The 5,496-nt window shown below is 50.0% G+C and overlaps 1 long non-coding RNA gene across 1 annotated transcript; it reads right to left on the reverse strand.

Moving 5' to 3' along the window:
- Positions 1–841: 841 nt before the first annotated feature.
- LOC114236357 (uncharacterized) lies at positions 842–4,796 on the reverse strand. Its single transcript, XR_003622327.2, has 2 exons — positions 4,639–4,796; positions 842–4,528 (listed from the first exon to the last, which is right to left on the reverse strand). It is a non-coding gene; the product is annotated as an uncharacterized LOC114236357 (long non-coding RNA).
- Positions 4,797–5,496: the final 700 nt, after the last annotated feature.

Consider the following 5,496-nt stretch of genomic DNA (forward strand, 5'->3'; position numbering starts at 1 on the left):
ATGAACACAGAACAGTGGTACAAGAATGAGCTCCCAGGACGCATTGCTGCTGTGCCTTCCCCACCCAGGACACAGGATCAACTTAGAATCACAACACATACTCTGGATTCCAAACGCTCTACTCACGCCCTGTGCATGGTCCTGACCTGCTTAGCGCAGCAGTTACACAACTTAGCCCAAATTCTTTTATCACTCACCAAAAGGAAAAAATTTAAGCCAACGTCAAATTCTTTAGTAAAATGAGAATTATGTGCGTTAAACCCAAATCCCAGATACATTTCAGCCTCCCAAAGGCCACAGATATGTCAAATACATATTACATGTCCCTTCTATTTAGCTTGTTTCCTCCAAGCAAACAGGAATAAAGCGGTCCCCTTTTTGACAATACCATTTGGAAATATAACCAGGTAAAATTCCAGGATGTTACGAAGTACTCCCCCACCTTGACATTGACTTTCATTGGCTTGGTGGTTTGACATCACATTCTATGCAACCATCACACACTCCCAGCGAGCAGAGCCCCTCCCCATCTACCAGACTACAGGCCATTCAGGATTACCAGTTGTTTGAGGTTACCACACCCCACTCAATGCCCTCAATCTGGAGCTACTTTAGTGAATCTAGGCCTAAATCTACAATATGAAGGTACATTCAACTTCATTATGAAGGCAACTTGATACACAGACAAGATCAGCGGTGCCCACTCTTGGCAGGGCCGTGAGCCCCACACAGGCAGCTTGCTGGTGGGCACCTAACTCCACAGTCTCTTTATGAAGGCAACTTGATAGACAGACAAGATCAGGGTTGAAAAAATATAACATAGCAATACAAACAATTCTAATGAGTTTAGAACTCAAACCTTTATTCATGCTGTAAAGGGGAAGAAAAACGATTAGTAGTCACATACATGGTGTAACAAGACTGGTTCTTCCCATACAGAGCAACATAAAAGTACTTTTTCCTCCTACTTTTACAGTTTCAATTTCACAACAGCTTACTGGAACACATTTCCCCATACATGCATGACTAGTATTCTTTAAATTCCAATGACAGTTACTGTATCATGCCCAAATCACGGGTTAAGAACTGAACTATCATGTCAACATATTTTTAAACATTAAAAAGAGAACCCAGAAAGATCCCAAGTGTCATAAATATTGGGGATTTAAAATTTTCAAAGTGAAATTCAATGGGAAGAGGAACATGATAAAAAAGCCACTGGTATTACTTTATCACAAAGGATTCAGATCTTTCCCTGAATTTTCACAGACCATAATCTAGTAATAAAGCACCTCCCCATCCCCAGTTTTGCTTATTTCCCAAACTGATTTTGGTTGATAGTTTCCCCTCTAGTACGGTTATCACTTAAAAAACACAAACATTCAAACTAAAGATACAGTGGATTACTAACTGTAACCTTAGCAAGCCTACATGGATTGTTTGCTACCAAATATTACAGTAATTTTACAGTGATCACAAAAAGTCATTAAGTTCTCCTTGTTACAATGACGACGAAAACTAAAAACTCTTGCTGTTTCTAATACTCATCACAAAGAAAAAAAGAGATGTGCTTATAAGGCAGAAAGTAACACAAAATTCCTTTAGAATTCATTGCATTTTCACTTTGCTCAAGTTTTCAACTGCAAAACCTCAGTGAATAAAAATGTTGCAAACCCAGAAGAGTACATCTCACCATCTTAAGTGCACTCCAAAATCTCAAGCTTACTTTAAAAGCCCACAATATGGGTATCTGAAGTCTTTTCGAAGACCTCTCCCAAATACCACACACCTCCAGATAAACCACTTAAGCTTGAAAGCAGTGAAGGATGTTAACCTGCTGATGCAAGTTCCTGACACCAATCTTTCAAATCACCAATGACCAGGTCTTCAGTTACCTTTTCAGTCTTCCCCATCTTGCAGCAAAGCAAAACAATTTTGCTTTTTCTCCTGCACTTAGCAGAGTTCTAAGCATTTTAGAAAGTTTCCAAGCAACTTTTTTTTGTGCTTCCAAGCAACAATTTAACTAGCATTAACAATTTACTATTAACTAGTATTTTCTTCGCCCATGAGCTCTATAATTCCCCAAAGCTCTGCCTACTGATCTTTTCTCCAGAGAATTCCCTTCAACCCACATTCCCCCCTACCACTCCCACCCTCTACTACAACCCACACCTAACCACAGCCCTCCCCCCCTTCTCCCTTTCTTCACGCCCACCCCTCCCAGCACCTGTGGCAGGCTTTTCCCTCCCCACCACCCCTCACCTCAGGGTCCTCCCATTTAAACACTAAGATTACTCTGAAATCTAATCAAGTAAAATTGAAGTTAAAAAGTACATAGAGCAAGATGAGTCAAAGATCACTATGGGTACCCTGACCACTCCCTTCTTAGTAGGAATGCCCAAACTAGACCAGCCATTTCTATCACAATTTGGGCATGACCAACTCGTACCTCCAGCACAGTACAATGACCCCCTCAATTTGCCAGTTGGCTCACTTAAGTATTTGCCTAAGGCATTCATTTCAATCTTGAACACTTTCCCAACACACAGATTATCATCACACTAAGAATTCCTCCGACCAATGCACAGGAAGGCAGGCGGGTAGATGAGAGGGTCACTGGGATCCATCTGCAAGCTCCATCTACAAGGCAGCACTCTGTGTTGTGGCATCGCGTTAAAATGTTCTACAGCTTAAGAGTCCTCTGGAAGCAAGGTTCGTAGCACAAAACTAGTACAACAGGAAGCTGAATTTAGAAGATGCAGCATCTGAAAACCTCCACCCCAGAACAGGAGAGGTGCCTGCTGGCATCCATGTGCCCAGAGATCGCTGCTCCTGGATCACACACTCAAAGCAACACATCTGCTGAAGGCCCCGGATGCATCTGCTTTGGACTTTTAAAGATTGCCCCCTCACAAGCTCATCTGAAAACCTTAAAGGATGGTCTCCTGAATGAATACAGGGATTCCTGAGCAAGGCCTGGAAACAGGACATTGGAGAACTCCTCCTCCTCCTAAGCCTCTGGAAATTCAATCTGCAGACATCAATTTAGGCGGGCTCTCTCCTCCTCCAGGGTCGCCCCTCCTGCACTGCTACGACGCACACTGGCCAGGGGCTCCATTCTCCTGGTGCCGTCAGCTCGTCATGATGAACACTACAGTAACAAACCGCGGTCTATGAAGCATTTTTGTAGCGTTCAGCTAGTACCATCGCTGTGGGTCCACCCAAGGGTGCACCTTCAATCCCCACCCTCTCCACCGGCAAGCAAGACCAACCCGCCCACCCAGAGTCTCCGCTGGGGACGCCTCTCCTCCTTCACGATTACCGACAACACCGACTCCGGCAGGGACTCCAGCAACTTTCCCGGCTTACCAGATTACCAGAAGCAACGTTTTAAGTGAAGGGGTAACCTCGAGAGAGTTAGAGGGAGGAGGAGGGGCAGAGTGAGGTCACAGAAGAGGTAAGCATGGAACCTAGAGGAAAAGTCCAAAGGGGTGCACTGCCACCTGGAAAATAAAGTGGGCGTCAATTTTGTCTGCCTACAGCTCCCGCCTGTCAGATACACGAGGCGCCATACCAGTAACCGCTCAGGATGGCACCTGACCTCCATCACTCCCTAGACCACCCTCACACCCAGACCTGGGTTCCACCCAGCTGGGTCTGGCTGGACCATGTCCCAGGCCGAGCCAGAATTACATACCGCCCTGGGCCAGAACTGTCAGCCCCGCGAAGCTAAGTTCAGTTTCCACAACACCAGGCCTCATCCCCAGGCGGGTTCACAACCCTCTGTCTGGAAAAAAAGGGGGCTGCTGGTATTGACAAGTTCAAGTTCTGCCCTCCCTGCCCATCTGCGTCCCTGTACCCCACTGCCTTCCTTCCTGCTCATTTTCAGGGCGTCGACTGCCCAAGTGTGCCTCCAGCAAGGGCCGCGAGACCATCAGCCTCCTCCTCCTGTCTCTCTGCCTTCCTCCTTCCATACAAACCAGGGCACTGGGGGCCGCTCAGCCTACAAAGGAGCGGCGCCCTTCTAGAGGTCAGGCTCCCCTTCACCAGCAGGCAGCTGCGACAGCCAGGCCTGGGGTGTTGCCCTTCCCCCGGGTTACTGTCGGCACTTCCGACGCAGCTCTTCCCAGCACAGTTCCCCCAACATCTAGTCTCCCCTTTAACCTTCCTTCTCCTGGCACCCCTCCTTCTCCTGGCACCCCTACCCCCCCAGTCCCATCTAACCCTGCCATCTCCCCCACCTGTCCCCTGAGACCCTAAACTGGCCAACTCCTCCCCCAAAACTAAGCCCAGGCCCCCGGCCCTCCCTTTCGCTAACTCCTGCTGGACGGGCCACAACCTTTGCTTTTATAGGCTGGGCCGCGTTACCCGGGGCATTGCTCAACGGGACGACTCCTCCACTGCCACCGGAAAAAAAGTCCCTCCCCGACCCTGGCCAAGGAGACGATTCGGGGCGGCTCCCGTTCTTCCGGGGTGTCCACCTTCTCGGATTCTCCAATTATCCCCCACTCTCCTTAGCAAGTGCTTCCTGAGATCGACAACAGATGTCAAGGTCACTTGGGGAGGCGGATTCCAACGGGGAGAGGGGGGTAAGTCCTCTTTTCGGCCGGTGATGGTGCCAGGGGTGGGGAGGCATACCGGTCCTGGAGCGGGGGGGGGCTAGATGGCGGAGGCGGGCTGGGGCTGTTCTCTCGAGTCGAAGGAAACTTCTGGGGTCGCCTCAGGTCACCCCGCCCAGAAGCAGCCCGAAAGAAGGGCCGGCAGAGCGTCTGGAAAATTCCAGGCGGCGGCGGAGGGATCTCTGCAGAGGGCGCATCACTCCCCGTGGCGGGGTGGGGGTGGGGTGGAGGCGCGTGACTCCTCGGGCGTCGGCTGGGCCTCGTGAGCGCCTGTGATGTCAGTGCTGAGGCGCGCCGGTTGCGGTGGGGGGTGGGGGTGGGGCGGCCCGAGCTCCGCGGGACTGGATCCAGGGACACTCCTACGGGGAGCCGCACCCGTAACTGTGCTTAGTGTCGCTGGTTAAGAAACCCTGCTGTGATTTTTAATTTTAAAAGTTCATTAAAAAGTTAAGCTCAAGGCTTCCCTGGTGGCGCAGTGGTTAAGAATCCGCCTGCCAGTGCAGGGGTACAGGGGTTCGAGCCCTGGTCCGGGAAGATCCCACATGCTGCGGAGCAACTAAGCCCGTGCACCACAACTACTGAGCCCACGTGCCACAACTACTGAAGCCCACGCGCCTAGGGCCTGTGTTCCGCAACAAGAGAAGCCACCGCAATGAGAAGCCTGCGCACCGCAGCGCAGAGTAGCCCCTGCTTGCCGCAACTAGAGAAAGCCCGTGTGCAGCAACCAAGACCCAACGCATCCAAAAAAAAAAAAAAAAAAAGTTAAGCCACCGCGTTGCTGCTTGGTAGCTTGAGGGGCGTGTGTCGTGGCTTTGTTATTCTCTGTTACCAGGGGCTTGGAGGCTTGAAGTATTTCCTCAGAAAAGTCCCTGCTGGG

This window comes from Balaenoptera acutorostrata, chromosome 9 (genome assembly GCF_949987535.1).
Source record: "Balaenoptera acutorostrata chromosome 9, mBalAcu1.1, whole genome shotgun sequence".
Classification (NCBI taxonomy): domain Eukaryota; kingdom Metazoa; phylum Chordata; class Mammalia; order Artiodactyla; family Balaenopteridae; genus Balaenoptera; species Balaenoptera acutorostrata.